Below are 22,654 nucleotides of genomic sequence, written 5' to 3' on the forward strand. Positions count from 1 at the left end.
GAACGTACCGTATAAGATTGCGGTCTACCTTAGGTGAACAGAGCACCTTGTGCTGAACATGACGTTTTTTATCTATAGACTGAATTGCACCATCAAGTGAGCACATAAGTAACGACACCTCTGAGATGGCGTACTGCTAAGTCCATAAGTGCAACCTGAGACCATACATGCATTAAAGTGCACATGGCAAGGTAGACGTACATAGATAATACAAAGAAAACTGCAAATAAAAATGGCCGTATTTGGCTACAATTATTTTTGCTCTCTTTTGTGCTTGGCTAGATTCGAGCTACAATTTCTCTAGCTTTGGAATCCGCCGCCTTGTCCAACCTGGCAACACTGCTCCCAATAAACGCACTCTCTGCTTCGGTCCCTGTCTGCGTCTCCACGTCTTTCTTCAGGCCGCCGTCTTGGCGTGCCAATGTGCCCGGCATGGTGTTCATGGCGGCCACTACGACGGAAGATTTTGGCGACGAGGATAGACGCTTCCGTACGTACTACGATGCTTTGAAGATTTCTTACAAACCGTATTGCTGCCGAGGAATCCGGATTGTGCCCTGACGCTACAAGCGTTGGTACCTGGGCCATATCCTGCTGGGCAGCGCGTTCGGTCGCCATTCTGATAACATTTTGACGACGACGACGATGATCCACGTACATCGCGCTTACCTGTAAGTGGCGCCTGCCAGCTGTATTTTTTACTGTATCTTTCACTTTGCCTGCCCTTATTTCAAGCAGTATTTCTGCACTTTCTGCATCTTAATGCGTCTTTGATATCACCTGTGTCACCTCCGACGCTACTGCGGCGTCTTCATTGCGTCGAACCTCGCCCTTCAGCACAGCCTTCTACTTCTCAACATGAACGCGCCAATTTTCCGACCCTTCTTGTGTTGCAGGCATACGTCGACGTCGCCGTCAAGACCGCTACGCCGGAACACAAGAAAGCGTTCCTCCTCAACGCGCTGGGAGTAGAAGGTGCCAGCGTCTACTACAATATCATCGAGGCGCAGACTGAAAGGCAGACTGAGACGAAGACGAAGTGACAGGGGACTCAGGGGCGGTTGACGCTTACGAAGCGGCGTTTCAAGTGCTTGACAAGCACAATTCTGCAGATGAATAATTTTGCAGGGGCGTCCATTTCAACCACGGATTACAATGTCCGGTTTAGGCGACTACAGAATTCATCCAAGACGTTCAACGGCTTCCTCAATCCTGCATGTTTGGCACCGCTACCGACCTCAATGTCCAAGAAAGATCGTTTGCGGCTTGCAGTCGCAACAACTTCACCGCCAGTTCATTCAACTAGGCGAGTACTTTACAGTAAAAAATGCACTGGGAATTGCGGAGGAAGAGGAACGCACTGATAAAATGATTCAGAAGCTCAGCGTTCTACACGCAAACGCCGTTTCACTGCGTCGTCACCCACAAGATGGCGGCCGCGACCAGTCTCGCTTCCTCGGGACCTCCTAGGTGGCGGTTACCTTCCCGGACCGTCTGCAGTTGAAGATGGCGGTCATCACCGCCCCGTTCCAGTCAAAGTTGACGGTTATCCTCATCGCGGCCATCGGACCGACATCCCCGCCCTTCACCGCGCCGCAGTGGCGGACGCCGAGAGCGAGGAAGTGGGCCACCCCTTCCGGGATGGAGGCAACCGGGCGCCTGCTCTGCCTCCGCGCCGTCAGCTGTTTCTGTTGCGGCTCTTCGCAGCCCGTCCCGAATTTGTCGTGCCCGCCCCGAATTCTGCCAGACATGTGGAAGGAAAGGACATTTCTTCCAAATGTGCTGTTCATCGCAAAGTACATCGGCACCAGTCAACGAGCTTGAAATGCAAGAGAATACGACTATAAGGACAGCCACTATTCTACACATTGACGCTGTCGGCGCCTTGTCGCTTATGCGCGTTCCCGTAAAAGTGAACAACCTGACGTAGCAGTTGATGGATGACACCGGAGTGGTTCTGTCGCTCATGAGTCTTCAGGACTAGAACAAGCACTTTTCACTTATCCGCCTGCTTCAATCCCATTTAATCATCCAGAACTACTTGGAGAGAGTAGTGTACAATTTGGGTTTTTTTTTCACGGCCATCGAGTATCAAGATATGTCAGCTACCGTCGATTGTCACTTGACAACTGGGTTCATAACTTCTGGGACTCGGCGCTATTAAGGCATTGACGGTAGTGATCGATTGAGCGACTTTGTCGTGTCTCCAAGCCTCATATTCACCACCGGATTTCGACAGTGGTTCCCGCTGGACGGAATATCATCCGGCTTCCATGAACTTGTACGATGCAGCAGACTTTGACAGTGCACGGCAGGCCAATGCCTGTTCGATTTCACCACCAGCAAGAGAGAACCAGTGTAGAGTGCTGGGACAGTCTACCCCAGTCAAAGCGTCGCGACGGCAAGCTCCACGGAGAACCCAGGTGGACAGTACATCACCGGTAAGTCAGCGTGTTGAGCGCATTCCTACTAGGTTTTTCTATAGTCGCATGGATGCTAAAGCATATAACCCTCTTGCAAAATCTTTTGTACATGACAGATGCAGCAGTTACTTCAGATATGCCTTCAGTGAATTCCGCATTTCAGTGCAGTGCTCATTCGGGAGCAAGTTCTTATACAGCCCGTAAAGTAGCTCGAATGGGTGTCTCATGTTCAGCCGTAAGGCAATCTAGCCATTCACCATTATTTATGCCGACTGACGAGCCCAGCCAAAATGCTTTGCTCGCAGCGTCGACTGCTGAGCGTTTCACAGGATATGAGGATTGTATTCCGACACCAGTTTTTCATCCGGCTGTAATGCGTTGACAAGATGTTCTTTCGCCTGATAGGTGTGTATCTGAACCTAGTCTATTGTATCTGAGCCTAGGTGTGTATCTGAACTTGAGCCTAGTGGTTGAACGCCTTCACAACTAATGTCTGGCGTACCCAGTATCGCATAATTTCTCGGAAACACCTAACGCTCATGTCTCCGAGCCTTCGTGCTCGCATGCAGTTAAGCCAGCTGTGCCCAAGGAACGTGTCAGTGTTGATGTATCGCAATTGCCTCGACTGTCGAAAAGGCGGCGCCAGAAACCGCACCACTTAAAATATTTAGTTACATGATGTTTAATGTGTTCGTATTTGATAACATTATTGGCAATTCTATGTAACATACCTGAACAGGTGTCCATATATTGGACTTGCGTGCTTCAGTGCATCAAACGACGTTTTGTTAACAAGTTAACTTGAATGATAATACGTTTCTCCGCAAAGCTCGAGACTTGATATCTCGAAACCTGTGTCATCTCGAAAATTCGTTCTAAGGATCCGCCTTGGGAACTCCATGGCTAGAATTTGTAAATTGCAATATGGGCCATAATGTAATTAACTGTGAACTTAATTAGCGAATTTTTCAAAGATTAGTCGATGTTGCATCTCAAATTTTTGCGCATGTCCGCCCCTTCGAGTAAACCTGCTCATGAACTACAGTTGTAATAGCTTCCACAGGCAACTTTAAAAAATTTTTCAAAGTGTTCGCTGAAACACCCCGTATAATTCACGTGCGTTTCACACGCCCTTGATAAAACACTGAAGTCTGCGTTTTTTTTCAAGAACAAAAAAGTACACAAAGCAACTTAAAGGGAGGTGAACATACGGCAACACATTTGTTGTCTAGGCGTAGGCTATCCGTATCATTAGACATGATTCTTAGTTGGCTACCTCCTTCTCTTGAAAAAAAATATAATAAACATTGTCCTGTGTATATACTTACATATACTCGAGTTATGTTTTTGCATGGTGTTCACAGCGGGAATTAAAACAAATATCGAAGTTCGAAATACGGATGAGGAAGCCGCCGCTGATGCTTCTAATGCGCTTGTCCTCTTACTGTCGGGATTTCGAGAAATACAGCTCTGCACGTCCGCACCTACAATGCTACAGTAAGCTTTTACCCAGAATAAAATTTCAACTGAAAAGATACAGTGGAAGTAAACCTCAAATGATGTGGGTTATAGAACTCTGGTACTGACATTTTAGGGAAGCGGTGAGGAACGGCGCTGTGCTTCGGCATCGCCGGATTGGGGGGGGGGGGGGTGTCTGTCTACCCCAACCTCGGGTAACTTTGGAGGGGGTTGTGGCCTCAGGGCCTCCACCCGCCGCCCCCGCAGTTGGCGCCTGTGCATTATGATGCCGCTGATTGTAAACTCGCTTCTGATTTTCTTCGGATGCGAGCAGCGGCTTGCGGTTATGCTGCCTTGCGTGGTAAGCATGAGCAATGGCGTCGCGCCACAGTCGCTTCTCGAGCCACTAGCAAAGGAAATTTAAGTGTCTAAGGGCAGTTCTGGGTCGTCACCGAGGAATATGTAAAACGAAAAAACACAGGCAGCTTCGGGGTGCGATGCATTGAAAGCGAGCGTGATGTAGGTTAGTGCAATTTCCAGGTTGGGGTAATCGAGTGGAACGGATGATTCTCCAGTTCAGACCCTCACTCAGGTTTCAGCTTGAGTTTGGTAGAGCAAGACATCCAGACAGCAACCTGTAGAATATTCTGCCTTGTTGATCGCGTAGGCGGAGAATTTTCGGACAAATCGGACATCGCCGCGCCACCTCTAGGTTCCGTTTTATGCAGTTCTGCAATTGGGTGGCTCGTAGGAACGTCGGCGAAGTAGAGCGGCGGAGCTGGGGCTGACGTGGCTGGTGACATTGTCGTAATGGCGAGCACAGGCGTTGCAAGTTTCGTGGAAGCGACGAGGTGAACCGTTTCGCGGCGAAGTGGAGGGATTCCAAAAGGTGTTCTGGGGTGGAGACCTCCGACGACTACGGCTGTAACGGGAAACGTTCCTTCGAAGCTGGGAGGTGGCGAGTTAAACACCCTGTGGTGTGCGTGGTGCGCCGACTAACGGGGAAATGGTGATTACGTGCAGCTGTACTTTGCCTCTCTGTGTGGAGCGCATAATTAGACGCACAGCGAACTAGGCCTGTAGATTATGGAAGTTGGGTGGGGACCTCCATCGACTACGGCTGTGACGGGCAACGTAATCAGTCGGGCTGCACCAGAAACGGATCAGCACACCGTCAGTTGTGCGTCATTCAGATGGATTCTCGCAACGGGGGGCGAAGAGCGGACGGCGGTAAATCACGATCATAGAAGAAGTCATATTGGCGTTAGGCCGATTAAGAAAGAAGGCGTTGGGGATGACATAGTTAGCGACTTCCTGGCCAAACATGGACGGAAATTGACGATACTGTTGCGGGGAAATTGTCCCAGGTCGTCTTCTGGGGTGAGGCGGGATAAGGAAGCTTCGAGTTCGCGATGCACCATGCGTAGAGTTTCCGCGGCTAGCAGCTGAGCACGTTGATTGGAAAAGGTCGGAAAGCTTCTGCTTGAACAGCTCCCAGCTAGTGAGTTCCGCTTTATGTGTTTGAACCAAGCACGCGGAGTTCCCTCCATGTGGAGAAGAACAATGGCTAGCATAATGTTTTGGTTCACTTGCACGTTTTAACGCGATAGCGTTAAGGAGCTCGTGTCGCAGAAAAGCCGGTGTCGTCGGTGTCGGCGTCGGTGTCGGCGTCGGCGGCGTTGACCGTGAGCGATAAATCACGGCAGGCGCTTCATAAATAAAAAGCAACTTCCAAGATTGGCCCGGTGGGAATCGAACCCGGGTCTCCGGAGTGTGAGACGGAGACGCTACCACTCAGCCACGAGTTCGATGCTTCCAAGCGGTGCAAACGCGCCTCTAGTGAATGCGGTGTTGCCTTCGAAACGAGCCGTGGAAAGGTATACTGCGGTGTATATCGGTAATTATGAACATGTAACGTACAGAAGTCACAATTACACGAGTTGCGAAGTGCGTTTCCGCTGCATTTCTTCTGCGCTTTCCGCACACGCAGAGCCATCTTGCGGCAAACACAGAAGACCCCCTCCTCTCAATGTACGGCGCTGCCCCGACAGGAGGCGCGCCGCGCGCGCATTGGGACCGCTGCCAGGCGCGTCGCGGGACTCCCTCTCCCCTGACGACGCTTCGCCGTGCTCCCGGTTTAGATTACTATCTATCTCTCTGCCCGTGCCGATCACGACGTTTGGCTGGCGTAGATCGTTTCCCCTCCGAGACACCGAGTTCTTTGGTTCGTTTCTTTCGCTCAGGCGCACGTTTCGTTGCCGCGGCGAACGCTGCGTTGCTCGACGCTCACCGCGTGATAGGTGGGCGCTAAGTCCGATGCGGGGCGCATCGTAAGTGATCGCTGTGCCGTACCGCATTGTCTTATACCCCTTGGCGGGTCGACGGGAACGCTGTCGCGTCCCACTCTTGAAGGCGAAGCTTAAGCGTCCTCCAAATTTTTTTTATTTCTGAGCCATTTTTCCACGTTCACGCAATCGAGAGTGGAGAATCCGGTGGCGTCATGTTAACTCTTTCTTTGCCACGTCTATTCAAATCGATCATTAGTGATCAATGCTTCAGATCACCAATTTCGACATGTTGGACTCTTTTCTGATCAACTTAAGACCATCGAGTAGCTAGTACCGGCGCTGCACTTTCAGAGTCAGTTTAAATTTTTGCGCTCCGGCGATGTGATTTTTCACAGACCTTCTTGCGAACTAATTTGCAAAATAGGTATGGCTCTCACCTTTTGGCGCTTTCAAGAGAAAAGCATGCCACCCAGGGTGACGCCGTATTATCATCAAAATTCTGTAGCGAAATGACTTCCGGCAAGTCAAGATGTAAATTATGTCGTCGGTTTTGCCGTCCTACAGTGCTGAGCAGTTTCAATTACCCGAAAATGACACCATCGCTTTTCTATAGGGAGCTTTGGTTCGGAGTCCGAGTCGATCTGTTACGCCAAAGTGCAGTAGTGACATTTATTTGACATGTACACAGAGCTTGCCATAAAATCAATAATTTGTACAACCGTTAATGTTCCATAAACAAACTGGCCACTGGCACACACTTCGGGCACACGGCGAAGTTCATGACGTCCATCAATTATTTCAGCATATTAAACGTACATTTTTCACGTACTGATGCTCTGACAGCTTTTGCAGCTCTTGCGACCTATTTTTTGGCTCAGATTTTTGCTTGCACAACTGCCTCCTTCTCGTGGCTACATAACTGTGTAGCACGCGAGCCATAACTCAAATCTTTGAGCGTTACTACAGGTGCACCTTGGCGAGATTCATTTTCAACGCGATAATATCCGAATTTAGGAGTCAGGGTGTCTACCAACCGGGAAAACCGGGGAAACCAGGAATTCTCAGGGATTTTGAGTAGCCTGGAAAAACTCGGGGAAAACTCAGGGAATTTGTGCTTCTATCAGGGAAAATTAGCTGTAAATTTCTTGAAAGGGTCGAAAGTCGAGGTAACGCTGGCTCGAGTAACAACAGAAATTGTATTGAATCGTCTTTGATGCGCTGTCGTCGGCTGGAGGAATTTCCAGTGTACAGTCAATGGCCGGCTTTCCGGATTCCCGATAATTTGGACGGTTTCGCGGCACCACCACGTACCCCATAGAGTGAATGTATCAGAACGTCTTAAATTTCGGACGTAAGAACTCTTCGCCGGCCGATTTTCCGGAGGTTTTGCTGTGACCATAGGTCCGAAACGGCAATAATCAAAACCACCACCACTGCCATTTTCGTTACCTTGCCGCCTGGAACCGGTGCTTTCGCACGCAGATCCACTGGCAGCCGAAGCCACCACGGCGGCAAAGCTAGGCCTAGCTGCTTTGACGTTCGCTATGAAGCTTCTTGGCGTTGGTTGTCGTGTTTTTTAATGAAAGAATTCGCTGCTGTCTGCAATGGCATGGACTCCGCCTTTGTGGTCCTCGCGGTTGGCTTAGAAGCTTGGAAAGCGCGGCGTGTTGCATAATGCCGGTTTCTGAAAGTCAGCTTCGCCTTCATACAAAAATGTTACTTGGTGAAGCATACACAAAAGTATTGCAGTGAAGCATAACAAGCGTGGGAAGGGGCTATTGCCATGGGACACAGTATATATTCCTTAATTATACACGCCCGGTATTTCAAGTCCCAGTACGAGCACGGATATGCCTAATACGTGTACCAGCGGGCCTTCAGAGCGTTTTCGAATGTGCCTGTGGCGGTTTGAGCAGGGCACTAAATGACATGCATTAATTTTTTCCAACTCGCTGATTTTTCTGACGTTTTCATGGTCCCAGGAAGTTCGAAAAATCAGACGTGGAGTGTGCAACTGACCAAGTAGTGCTTCAAGTGGTTTATGGGGCGAACGAGTGCCAGAAGGCGGACAAGAACATAAAGGACCTACGCATTGAGGAATGAATGGGAAAGGAAGCGTGCGCCCGCCATTTTGAAGGAGCTTGAGCTCAAAAAACATAGTGCTGGCTGATGCCGAGATGCAGGTTTACCCCATCCAAACCAACATAAACTCTTTAAAGCAGTGAAACACAACACTGAGGCATTGTGTGTGGACCGAGAGTATGTGAGGACAGTTGAGGTTGACTTACGAGCTGTTGAGAGAGAATCTCAATTGCGACACCGTTTGGGCCTCATACATCTGAGCTTGCTATCAGTTGATAGAAGTAGCTCATATTCGAAAATATTTGCATCTTTATGCATCTCCTTTTTATTCGTATTTAAGAATGTGCGACTCGATTTGCAGTTTTTTTTCGAAGACATCTTATTTGCTCTGCATTTTACTAAACCCCCCTCCTATTCTCTTCTTGAATAACATAAAGACTACTCTTTAGTATTCAAATTGGACTAAGTCGGTTTACTAGAGGGTGACAGCATCGGGCGATATGGTTTCAGGCCATCTTGACATAAAACATAGTTCTGCATTACTCGGGGAATTTTGCAAAGACGCTCAGGGAAAACCGTGAAAACTCGGCGAATGTGGAAATGTCAACTTGGTAGACACCCTGAGGAGGTTTAATCAAACTGTAAACTGATAACACGTTGTAAAGCTGCAGAGATGTGCGCATAGATGGGTGGTTAGTTTGGACTCCAGCCTGTCGGATGATCCCAAAGAAGCGTTCCAACACGTCTTGGTTAAGTTTTCCTGTTAAAACATATTTGAAACCACACTCCTTTAGCAGGTATCTATATAGTTCCAGTGCGGACAAAATAGTCACACGAAGGCCCACAGTGGTTAGGAAACTTGCTCTTGAGATTTTTCGTGATGCGAATTCTTTTTCCCATTTATTTAGGCAATGCAACGACGAGGTCAGGAACCTGAAATCTCTGCTTCCAAAAGTGATGCTTTCCTTTGGATAGTTTCGGTTGAGAGCATCAAAAAGATCATTGAACCTTAGTGTGAATTCTACTGTTGCCTTGAGATTTTTGAGCCATGTTGCGCCTCACTTCGAGTAGAACTCCAAGCCTTTCGCTGCACTCCAGCTGAACAACTGAGTGGCCAGCTTCACCCGCATTTTTTCGGTCGTTGAAGGGTTGATGTGGAACAGAGCTAATTTGAGGCAAACACGCAAATTTCAGGCTGTTTAGAATCCTCCATAAACAGCCTGTCAAAATGTGCCCAGTCAACGCGACCGCCATTTACGCACGACGCTTTCGGTGAAAGTCAATGGTTCCAAACGCATTTCATAAGATGGGGTGCGTCAGAGAACACATATACATTGAGTTGTTCATCAGTGGTATGGATGAAGTAGTTGCGGGTACGTTGCAATGCTCCAGTGACTCCGAACTCTTTCCACATCGACGGTTAGTACTTGCGCCATCACATACGTCCGCGTCGACTAAGGCTCCCGTGTCTTCAAGCAAAAATATTGCTTTTAGGAAGAGCTGAGCGAGTACAGCTCCCTTTGTGGGGCCCTTGCTTGCAAACACTGCTGTCGGCTGAGAGTACTTGTCACCAAATGACCGAAAGGTGAATACAAGACCGTGGTGAGCAAGGTCGTCGCGGGCCTCTGAAGAATCTCCATAATCAGTGAAGCCAGTGTATGATGTCATCGTCTTTGAAAGAATTCGAATTTCCTTTCGGACGCGCATTTCGTTGAAAGCAACTATTCCATGCCTTTGAAAATTGTCTTTAGTGGCCATCTTCTCCTTAAAGGCTGTGAAAAACCTCTTGTCAAAGTCACACCTGACATTTATCATGCTCTGGTACTTGCGCACTGTCGTAACGCAAGGAAGGGGGAGCACCTCGTTATCTCGCAGGACCTAGTATGCAGCTGGGCTGCGCATGTGCAACAGCAAGCACATCAGAAGGAAATCCTCTGTGTACCGTCTGCTTTTTTTTTGTTCGTCAACCTTACTGCTGCTACACGCTGCTTTACCGCGGTCAGCTGAGCACTAGGGAGATCTAGTGTGCGTAGTTTCTTTCCTAGTCCTTCTGACACTTTTTGCATGTGGATATGAGCTTCTGCAAGCTCCACCGACACTTCTGTAAAGCGGGTAAGCAGATGATTTTTCGACCTTTTCAAAGCATAATTTGCCCGATGGAGTGCTGCAACTTTGTCCTTGCTCTGGTATGAAGTGAGCAGACGCGTACCTGAAGGCCTAAGCCTGCGCAATTTTTGTTCTGTTCTTTTCGGGTGCATTCGCGGGACGTTTGAAAAAGGCCAAGACATTTGTGACATACTAATAAGTTCGACTCACTAGGGTCAAGAACAATAGGAGGAGGAGTCGATTTTAATGAAGAGAAAGGAGGAGAGGTCGGCCTGGAGAGCGTGTCTCTAGCCTGCTACTCCTCACTGGGGAATGGGGAAGTGGGAAATAAGAACAATAGAGCATCTCTTGTGCCACTATCTCTGGTTGTTGTGAAGATGTGCGCATTTTGTTTCAACATGCGGGTACTCCATAGTGCTCGGTCCACGATTGCACAGTTTCGTCTTATCAACATGCTCTAAGAAAGCCTTAACGTGATCGATAGTTGTTAAAGTACGTTCTGCCATTGAAACTGACCTTCCCATCACGGTTATGATTGCCAGCATAACTTCATGAATTTTAACAATTCTAGGTGTTACCAAGGAAGACGCGGGGCTCACTGGCGATAGGCATGCATCTGACAGTAAACGGCTTTCAGGTTTTTTGGTGTGCTCCAGCTGGGAGAAAACGACGCTTTGTTCTTCTCCAAAGACGAGCAGGTGGTATCCTCGTGAGTTTGACGGAAGAAACGACCACGGTAAATCGCCGAACAAGCTCGCGATTCCAGGGATGAGCTAAGAGCAGCAGATTGGGGCGTTTTATCACATGTTTACTCTTCAAACGCATCCATGTTGTGTTCCGGTGCACTCTGCAAAGCTTGAAACGACCTTCCATTAGTGCCACCACTGTCATTGCTACACGAGGTTTCTTGCTCGTTACACTCTTTTGATGCAGCGCATCACCTTTTTGATGCAACCACGGTTGTCTCTTCGCCGGGCGCTTCCTTGTTTTCGCTGTATTTGATAGGTAAGTCGGGCAGTCGGGAAATCTTGTGGGAGCAGCATCGTTCGCCACTGTTGCCTTTGACGGAGCACTCATCAAGACGTGCCGAAGACGTGACCAAGACGTGCCCAGGTCTCGGACACAAGATGAAGCACGATGTGCTTTTCGCAGACGTGATCATTCGGCTGAAGTATTCGATACTTCCTTGGGATAGCTCTACGCCAAATGTTCAAACGTTCTACGTCTTTCGGTGCGAAAAAAGATAGACAGTTTCTCTGTACAGCCTTTGTAACTCGCTCTGCAGCGGGAACAAAAGATTTCCTGCCCATCACACTCACATGTGCACGCCTGACCCCTGAAAAAAGAAACGTCGCGCCGCATTGAGATAGCAGCGAGCGGCGTTAACATAGCCGTCACGCCATCCGTCGAAGAGTGAGCAAAATATGAACCAGTGCTGGGACACTGCCGGTCTATGTTTAGCGGCCGCCGTTTGCCAACCTGGCCTATTCTTACTCCGCGAGTGAGAAAAGAAGGAGCACCGATGGACTCCTTTTTTGTTTGTGAAAAAAAAAACGCACGAAGCAGATAACTCGGGCAGTCTGGTGGAGTATTTATTGAAACAAAGCTAGTGAAGGGCAAAATAGACAGTACAGGATAAAGAGGCACTCAGGAAACGTGTACTCCTAGAGCGTGATACTTTTTATTCTGATAGTTTCGTTTTAGAAGATTCCATACCACCATGACCAAGTTTTGAGACTTTGAAAGAAACGTGCAGCACATGTGTCCCCTCGCTGCATTTTGTGTTTTCGTGCTGTGCCTGCTCTCTCCCTTAGAAAGAATGTGTTTACAGCTGCAGCGGACGTACGCGTGAACAATCCAGTTTGTCTATTTAAATATATTGTGGAATGCCAGATCCATAAGGAGAACGCTCTTCTGCAGTTGCATCACACGAAGTCTCACTACACAGCGGTCTAAATATGCAGATAGCTGCTTATCATACACACATCTCGTGATCAGATGTTTGAGCGAAAAACCTGCACAAACAAAAGGGAGGAGTACTTTCCACAGTGCGTTTCAACGGCCATCGGTGATAAAGTCGTAGAAGTCTCACTGTTCTAACGAAAGAGGTGTTTAAAAGGGGCTCGAGCCTTTAAATACGTTAGAGGACATAGATGCCTTTTGTCTCGGTTTAGCTGCTCTTCTCCTAATAAAGAATGAAGACCGACGATACCGTCCTGTGTTGCACCTGAGGAGGTCATTCAAACGTGCAGAGCTCAATCATTCCTCTACGATGCTGGAAGCTCTAGCAGTTCAATGGACATTAAAATATTTGCAACCCTACTTTATTAGCCAAAGATTTCAACGTATTATTTACCACCACGAATTTCGGTATGTTTTGCACGCAAAACAAGGACATCACTGCCTCCTTTACAGGTCCCATTTTTTGCAAAAGTTTGATGTTGACGCTGTTTATGAATCGGGAGTTTTACTTAGCTCACCAGATTACTTATCAGCGACACTGTTCATTATAACGAAAAAAGGAGACATCATTGCGGTATCCTATCACTGCGATATAGTGGTGACATGCTTAACAAACAGTGCCAGAACATGGCTAAACTTCTGGACCTACCTAATGATGCACTGGGCGCGCGCGCACACGCGCACACACAATCCTTCTAAGCCCTGCTCTACCTCTACTATGCGACTGGCTTCCCACACTTCACACACGCACTTCTTTCCACTTTGACATTCCTAATGCTAATGCAATAAAATGCACTTGTCGCACGTTTAGGCAGTGCTTCAATACTGACATGCTACCACGAGGTCTAACGAAATTGTGGTTTGGAACTGCAAAAATTGCATGAAATTCTATCCCGACAATACACATATCCTTTCCGTCCATGCCTCATTCTATGAATTTTAACCTTCCGAACATACCTCATTTTATTGCAAAAGCTGCTCTGAGAGTCTTGTGCACTATCTAATAATAGTTTACAGCTAATCTGACAAGATGTCTAATAGGCAACTTTTACCATAACGTCAGCAGTGCTTGCAAATGACTACCGTATTTTGAAATTACATATTGAATACGCCGTTAAAACATTAATTACCTGTCTTTGTGTTTTTGGGGTATGGTAGCCCCCTGACACCCTAGACGTCCTGTAATACATTTCTGGTCCCTAGACACGACAAGTGAGCAACGATGTCCAGACGTACAAGAATTACATTGCATAGCTCTATTGCTTTCTATAACACGTGAGAATTGTGGTACTGCGTAGGGTTGCCATGCAGAAAGTTATTAATGTTGGTGAAAACTTAAGATAGTGCTTTTGTTTCCCATGTGTCCGAACCTGGTGACAGAATTGAAGTTGCGTATATTTGCTTTCGTATTAGGTGCGCAAGTGGTGCAAGTTGCGGCGGCAGCCTTGCCGGAGGAAGACGACGAGGAACAGATCAGTGAGTGCTTTCAATATTTAGTGCTGGAACCGCAGTCGCAACTGCATCGTATGCCCTGCTAACTTGCAGGTTCGATTTGCTTCAGAATATGGGTGCAGAAGGCAACTTTATTGTTGTTTCGTCAAATTAGGACATACAGACGTTGTCGACTTCATCGTATTACATAACCTGAATTCTTATTCTAGGTTTACTTGTTAAATCTGGCTGCTTCCTGTCCATCTCCTAAGGATGGATGCAATGCCAGTTTATTTTCTTTGTTTTCAACTAAGTTGCTGCGTCCTCCTCAACCACTTGGTGACTTTCTGGTGTCTTGTGACACCAACTGTTCTTAACATTCGTCTCCTCATACGTATGGTCATGATCAACTAACTTAAGTTCAATATAGAATGAAGGCTTCTCGCAGCATGCTGACAAGCAGGAAGCGTGAGTGAATAGTTTTGAAAGTGTTTACACATATTCCACTGCTGTCATAATTCTCAAGAAAAGAATTTAGAAGAGTGTTAGGAGAGAATATGCAATCTCCTTATTATTCACTGCATGTTGGCAAGAAGTTCTCGTTTTGCTGGGTTAGGAAAAATGAGATATGTGAGAACACATAGGCAAAATGCTGTTTTCATGCATCATCGTGCTGGGAGACGTCTGGCTGCTGCTTAACACCGCTGCCACCAAAATGTAATGGGAGTCCGGTACCTTGAATGAGCTCCAAGCATTACACGACCCACCCGAATCTCAGCCGTTCCAGAAACCAACTAATCCCCTGACCCACTGCTGCTCTATCCTTCTGCTTGCCCTTCTCTTACTCTTTTGTCACTTGTGGCATTCTTCGTTACTGTTACAATATGTTTGTGTGCAGAAGAGTGACTTGGAAAGACACCAGTACACTCGCAAAGCTGACAAACCTTTTGAGTGTATGAAATGCCCATAGTCTGCCATTAAGTGAAACGCAGCAAAGGCAATCAACTGCGAGCAGTACATTTACTGCATGACATTTCCCTCATGAACTGTGGTACATATCGCTGAAATATTATAAGAAAGAAGCTAGAGAAAGAATACAGTCAGATATGACGACTTATGCTAAGTTTTTTATGTACTTAGAACAAAAGCTTTTTAAAAAGTGGTATGTCATACATGGATGCAACCAATAGCACCTCGTTTGTACCAGTCTTTAGTTACTGGAAATGCTGTTTTTCTGCATGCTTTGCTCACCAATTATTCAGAATTATTTACCAAAGTCCTCAAATACTCGTTCCACAGTGTGTTGGAACCACCTGTTGCAGTTTTCATAAGTTGTCTTTTGTGAAGATTTTTTTCACAGCATTGCACAAAGTGAGCAGGAAATATTACTAGTACTGCCCCTCTGCATGACTGGACAGCAGTGCTCTAAATTGTGTTTTAAATTAACGGTATCCACATGTACGCCTCGGTATACAAGCGGATCAGAGTGTTTGGCTCCATTTTCAGAGCTAACCAATTGTTCATGAGTTGTCAGCATGCTGGATTTGCACGCTCACAACAAAATTGCTGACATCGCTGCCTAGCCTTTATATTGGGTGACGTGGATGACTGCTTGCTTGAGACTTGCAAGCAGTCTTTGTACTTTGAGAACACTATACTGGTGTGCAAATGTACAACGACATATTTTTGAAGATATTTATCAGGCTTCCTTGAAAACTTCAAAGGAAAGAACTAGGTATGTATTACGTAACATTAAAAATAAAACAGCACCAGGTCTTCCCCAAAAAGCTCTCCTACATTTTAAAATGAGACTTATGCCCTAAGATGGCATAAGTTGCATTTGAAAGATAAATAGTACAAACATAAATACCGCATGAGATAAGATGAAAGATGAATAAAGTGAGGTAAGATTGCAGATTGCATGATTGATTTTGGCTACCTTGCCAGCTGAGTGCCCAACAAATCATAGCCTGTTATGATGTGCCACACTGTTTTCTAAAGTTTTGTTCTAATTACGACGTGTGGTCAAAAAGAACCTGAACTTTTGCTATAACAACACTGTTTAGAGTACTAATTTAGGCACTGTCCCCCACAAGGTAGTCCCCTCTATTGGCAATACCCTTTTCCCATTGTTTCTTCCATTTTCGGAAAGCCTCCTGGAATGCACTTTTTGGACATTGTCCTGAATAATCTACTCTATGGTTTTTAAATGACGTCCTTTCAACTTGGGCTTAAGTTTGGGATGCAGGAAAAACTCTGCTGGGGCTAGGTCCAGAGAATGTGATGAATGGGGCACAATGGGAGTGTAATGCATTGCTAGGTAGCTGTGGACAAGGAGCCACGCATGAGCCAGCACATTGTCAAGATGCAGCATCCAAGTCTGGTTTCCCCACAATTCAGGCCTCTTACAGCGCACAGCGTTCCTCAAATGTGCTAGAATTCCCTGGTAGACTTCCTTGCTTACACATAACCATATGGTACAAATTCCTGATGGAAAATGCCTTTGCATTCAAAGAACACAACCAACATTACCAGGAACTTTGACCAATTCATGTGTGCTTTTTTGTGCAAGAAGACCCTTTGCTCACGCATTGCAACGACTGCCTCTTTGTTTCAGTACCATAGCCATAAACCCATGTCTGATCACCTGTTACGATTTTAAGGAAGTTTTGATTATCAGTGGCAGTTGCAAGCATCTCGTGGCTGATTCTAACATGGCTCTGTCTGAGATCGCCAGGTAACAAATGTGGCATGAATTTTGCGTTGACGCAACACATCCCGAGTTTGTCATTCAAAATGTGATGGCATGATCCTACACTGATGCCCACTTCTACAGCAACTTCTTGAACAGTTCAATGGAGATTTCCATGAATCACAGCACGAACTGTCTTGGCACGGTCATAATCTGTCGAGGCGGAAGGTTGTCTAGGCTTGGGATTGTCATTGACAAACATTCCGCCGTGTTCAGAACGCTTAAACCACTTCTAGCACGGCGTGTGACCCATACCATGCTCCCCATGCGCTTGAATAAGCAATCGAAATGTCTCTGTGATAGTTTTGCCAACTTATTAGCAAAATCGCGCACACACACATTCGTCTTCTAGATCTTTCACTGTCACTTTGGCACTAATCAGACGAACAGATTGTGGACATGCTCCCTTCAGCAGCTGTAGCTCGCCAACTAACGGTCAGAGTGAAATGTGGCAAATGGCAGTTCGTTGTGTAAGCCTACCGCTATGTGCGCTCAGTAGTCGCAGCACGGTTCCTTTGATATTTGGCATGCTATTTTAGAAGTTTGGTTTCTTTCTGAACACGCCTCATACAGAAAACACCCTGCACGACAGGGCTGTGGCTGCAACAGCATTTAGAATTTTAGGCACACCTGTTTTGCATAATGTATACAGCATTATTATTGCTGACTCACTATGTAAGTATCAGTTTGATTCATCTTGAATAGCTGACATTGTAGGCTATTCAAGCATAAAAAAGCCTTCGTTTGTCTTGACCAGCACTCCACTTGACCTTTTACTGCTTTCATGTGCAAGCAGCATCATCGAACATGTGATGGTAGCCTGACAAGCCAGTCCGTCATTATCATTGGGAGTCATAAAAAAGTCATACGGGCTAGACACAGAACGCTGTTTCATGCCAAGATATGCCTATAAACCTTTTTCGTTTTATGAATGATCTAAACAATGTTTCCTACAAAGCTTTTCTACAACTATATACGGAAGAACCTCTTTGATATGATCCCGTTTTATGTAATTTCTGGGAGGCGATGTTCGCAATCAAGAACGGCAAATATGACCCAATAAAGCTCCATTTCTTTTTACCTATAATACCTTCCAGGAAATCGCGATCTTTTGGCACCAGTATTCATTATATCTCCAAACTGCAAAAAAAAAAAAATGTTATGTTTTCTGGTCGCTAGATACCATGTAAACAAGGAAAGGCGTGAGGCAGGCGTGATTTGTATTTGTATCTTAGATTTGTACTTGTATCATAGATACCACATTTAGTATCGATGCTCAGCACTACACGTCTCTTGAACGTTTGAATACAAGGACTAGTTTAAACCATAAACTGGCACAGGTTCAACTACTTGTGCCATTCTGCAGGCATCGGAGGCTGCTTGCCACACTTCTCCAGTTTGCTTTTTCTTCAAGAGGAATTAATTTGAATGAACTTTACTGAAAAGTTCATTATGCATGACCTTTGGAATTTCAAACTGCTTGATATATCCAATATTTTTTTGTGTGATCTGCTGTTTCACACGAGGTCTGCCACAGAACATAAGCATTCAAATGTGCCAAAACACACTATCGTAGGTTTGTTTCCTAGCTGTTAGTAATTTTACTAAGCTCTAACTTAGTGGTACGATTAAAAGGAGTCATACATGCTTTGCTTAAACACAAATGACACATAATTTTTCCAAATAATATATTGCATCTACAGTGCATAGCTTACAGGTTTTTTTGTAGTGCTAATGTGTTTTTGTTCTTTTTCTGTGTGACAGTCATCGCTACATCTCACTTTCAGTGCTCTGTAAAGGTGTATTCTTGCACTTCCCTACGTTACGAATGGCAATATGCATTTTCAAGAAATGAGTACAGCATATAAAAAAAACGATTAACATATACACAGTTGATGATCAATCATTCGAAGTGTACCAGACAAATTAATGTTAGTGCAATGCCAGATTTTCAGCAAGAGTATGCTAGTGCAAAACACTTTATTTGATCTTTACCCACTTATGAAATGTTTGCACGATACATTCGCCACATTAATAGTGGAAACATTTTATAACCGAATACTATGTTATTTTTTATTGAATAAGAGAAGCGAACTGGGTATCAATTTGATCTGGAAAGGCCACAAAGTAAAAGCTAATTTGTTGTTGATGCACGTGACCAATTTTCCTTCTGTACCTTGTACGGTGGAACACCGGTTATACGTCCCCCGGTTTTGCAATGACCCGGGTTTTACGACGGATTAGCGCAGTCCTGGCAAAGTCCCTATAGAAGCAACGCATTAGGAACCTCGGTTATCCGACGCAATCTTACGCCTGACCAGCGTTATACGACCACCCTCACGAAGCGCGTGTCTCTTTCCTCGTTCCGTCTTTCTGCATGAAGAGCGCTTGACACCGCTCCACCGGTTCGCTCCGGCGCAGCTTTCTTCCCTGCCTCATCTCATCGGTCATTTCACCCCCCCCCCCCCCCCCCCCCAACAACAGTCACCCGCGACGCCCGCTGTGCGGAAATAGCGCCTTTTCTTCTCCACAATCACTTTCTCTATCTCGTCTCGGCGGCGTCGCCTCTCGTCACGTCGCGGAAGCGTTTCCCTCCTTCCAGTTTCCCAGCAGCAGATCGCCTACAAGGTAGCGTGGAGAGGCCTACGTTTATCGCACGTGTTTTGTGTCGTAATCCTAGCGACCAGTGTTCAGCGAAGGTTTTGAGTTGTGTGGAGCAACGCCACGCACGTTGTCCCGAAATCAGACAGTTCTGTCGCTCGGCGATAAGCTGAATATTATCGAGGAAGCGGAAAAGCGACATGGAGCCACGAAAGCCAGCATTGTCCGGGACCTTAAGATACCCGAATCTTCGCTTAAGGCCATCCTGGCAAACAAAGCGGTGATATTGCAGAATGCCAACAAGTTCGGGCTCAAGTGGAAAAAGAAAGCATGAGAAGTTGCAAAAAGTTCTCGTTAAGTGGATCCATCAGGCACGAGGCTCTGCAATCAACGTTGACGGCACCATTCTAAAAGAAAAGGCTGAGCGGACCTTATGGCATTGCGTCTGGGCATCGACCACTTTTAGGCATCCAATGAGTGGCTGGACTGCTTTAAAAAACGGAACAGGATTGTGTACAGCTGCTGCTCTGGAGAAAGCGCTTCCATGGACGTTTAATCGGTGAACGAGTGGATGGAGTCGCTACCGAAGATGATTGCTGCATACAAGCGCTGCGACGCTTTCAATGCCAATGAGAGCGGTATTTTTTATCATATGCAGCCCGAGCAAACCTTTGCGTTTAAGGGTGACAGCTGTCATGGTGGCAAGCGTAGTAAAGAGCGTGTGACGGCACTATTCTGTGCTAACGAGGATGGTTCTGAGAGGCTGTCGGTGCTCCCTGTTGGAAAGTATGCAAAGCCACGGTGATTTAAGAATTTGAAGACGCTGCCGTGCAGCTACAACTTCAACAAAAAGGGGTGGATGACGTCTTCGCTCTTCAACAATTTTTTGCAGCAGCTGGATAACAAAATGGGTGCTAAGGCGAGGAAACTATTGCTTTTTGTGGACAACGCACCATGCCACCCACCTGGTACGTCCAGCCTGAGGGACATAAAGGTTGCCTTTTTTCCGCCCAACTGCACAAGCCAGCTGCAGCCACTGGATGCCGGCATCATTAAGTGCTTCAAGCAAGGGTATCGGAAGCGGCTAGTGCAGTGTCGGCTGGCAGCTATGGCGCGCAGCAAGTCGGAAAGAAAGGTCACTGTGGTCGACGTCATGCATTTTATTGCCAGTTCATGGAATGCAGTGTCGCGAAGCACAATCGCTAACTCATTCAAGCACTGTGGCTGTAAATGAGAGATTGCCTCCTCTGCCGGGGACGCAACAACCTCGATGCCGCTCGAGGCCGATGCAGGCTTCGCCGAGGACAGTTTCGAGGGTTTAAACCTCACCACGACTCTCACTGAGTACGTGGAGGCCGACGAAAATGTTGCAATCTGCGGCGAAGTGTCGCTGGATGACGCCGTCGAGGAGGCTTTGCCTAGTGCCGCCACCGCTGCGACATTGGACGAAGACGACGCCACAGATGCCGTGCCTTTGCCTCCCATGTTCGCCGAGGTGCAATGGCACATAGACGGCATCCGGAACTTCATCTGTTCATGCGATGCAGTAGAGGACCTCGTTTTGGACGTTTCCCAACTCGAGCGAAAGCTCTTGGTTCACGGATCAAACAAGGTTCAAAAGATACTTACCAGGTTTTTTTAAAATTTCACGCCGGCTGGCGGGAATCGCGGCAGTGGAGTGCTACAAAAGTTCGTTTGAATATGTAATTTTTCTGGTTTTGACAAATGGCTAATGAGTACAGCACAAGAGGTGACGGTGGTGCTTGTTTCTGTTGCCGTGTGCGTTGTTATCTACGATGGCAATGAAAGAGTCTAAGCTGTGTCCTTAAATGCAGTGCAGGCGATTATTAAAAGGGGAGTCATTACGGTTTCATGTAACTTCTGACACAGTAATGAAGTTTCACTGACTCCATTAACTGTTTCATGGCGCTCGGGAAATCAGTTTCGGCGAATATTTTTGTCGTAATGTTTGATAACCTCTTAGGCTGCCTCAACGGACTCATGTATGGCTTGTAGTTCATGTAAAGTTAGACATCCATGCGTTACATTACATGCGTTCTTAATGAAGAAGACGTTTTGCTTGATTCCTTAAAGCTGTCGTCTTCACCTGGCATCGATGGTATGAATGAGACCAACTTGGGTCACCGAGTGCATGGCAATGTGTACATACATCCTGCTCTTCAACCCTCTTTTATATCGACATGGGTCACTGTAGATGCGGGACTGGGCTAGTACAGCTGCTCGAAGAAATGCTTTCATGCCGACTTGAAGCATTGGGTATATATGCTACCGAGTCTGTACCGGTCTTCAGTGAACCTCTTTGACACCAACATGGGTAATGGCTCAGCACGTTCTGAAAGAAGCGCGAGAGGAGCGCAGCTGCCGCACGGCACCTTTCTACGTGTTCGGAGGCCGAGAAGTCCACATGTGGCCACCGAGATGAGAAGCGTGGCACGTCGGTGAAGGCAAATGCCGAGGATTGTTCATTCGCTTGCCGTACACCCAGTGGCGCATATTCATATTCCACTATTCATGGGAGAAATTTAACAGAGCATTTGATAATTGCAGGGGGCACATTCCCAGTTACCCAAATCGGCACCAAGGACGCTCGTTGAAGAGCAGCACGGACCGCGTGGCACATACCCAGTGCTCCAAATCGATGTCGTAAGATCTCCTTCGAACAGTGGTACCTACCCAGTTCGGCATTCGGTATGACCCATGTGGGCACGAAAGAGGTCGGTTGAAGAGCGGGATGTATGTACCCATTGCCGCATACTCAGTGACCCATGTTGGTCCGATGGCTGGTTCTTAAACCGTGTTACCTAAGCGCAGACCAATGCACTGCCCATTCGTCCACGGGCCACCCAGTGACCCAGGTATGTAGGAAAACGGTTAGATACAAACATACACAAAAACATAGATACAAATATACGCAGATGCTTGGCCTACGGAAAGTGGGTGAAGTGCCCCAGAAATGGGAATGCGTTAAATTGCCACAGTTACTGCAAAAGGAGGCTCGGTAGGCCGCAAAGGATGCAAGAACAAAATGGTTCTGGCAACACCAAAGTAAACTCCGCTAGCTCACCGCGATGCCATCGATTGTGCTGCCGTCTGTGTGCACCTAGCTGATTTTTAACAGCAAAGATTAAATATATGGCATTCTATATAAGTCATAAGCCTCAAATGTTCGCATTTTTTACTCTGCCCCAAAAAAACAAATAAGAAAAAATGTATTTTGAACTTGGCCACGTTACACTGACATACCAGCATACCTGTGGCGTCAGCGAATGAAAAATAAACTCTGGCCTTCATTTTCTTCTTGAATAACCACTCTGCTGCCACAAAACTAATGAAAACATAGTTTCGAAGGGACACATAAGTTTAATCTCGTTTCTACCAGCTGCAGCAAGCGATATGGAACATTTTATATGGCCCTGCTGTTGTCATACTGCGAAGTAAAACATTCTACTGGATGCCATGAGAAGGGGAATTCCATATGACTGTGTACAACGCTCAGTACAATGGCATCGAACATAGTCCTTCTTACTGAA

General features: G+C 46.6%; 1 long non-coding RNA gene across 1 annotated transcript in view; it reads left to right on the forward strand.

Moving 5' to 3' along the window:
• The first annotated feature begins 405 nt into the window (after nucleotides 1–405).
• The window catches only part of LOC135913636 (uncharacterized), a 94,442-nt gene continuing 72,193 nt past the window's right edge, over nucleotides 406–22,654 (forward strand). Inside the window, exons 1-3 of the long non-coding RNA XR_010568080.2 lie at nucleotides 406–671; nucleotides 897–2,441; nucleotides 13,733–13,795. This is a non-coding gene — a long non-coding RNA (uncharacterized lncRNA). The remainder of the gene's footprint in view (nucleotides 672–896; nucleotides 2,442–13,732; nucleotides 13,796–22,654) is intronic.

This window comes from Dermacentor albipictus, chromosome 6 (genome assembly GCF_038994185.2).
Source record: "Dermacentor albipictus isolate Rhodes 1998 colony chromosome 6, USDA_Dalb.pri_finalv2, whole genome shotgun sequence".
Taxonomy (NCBI): Eukaryota; Metazoa; Arthropoda; class Arachnida; order Ixodida; family Ixodidae; genus Dermacentor; species Dermacentor albipictus.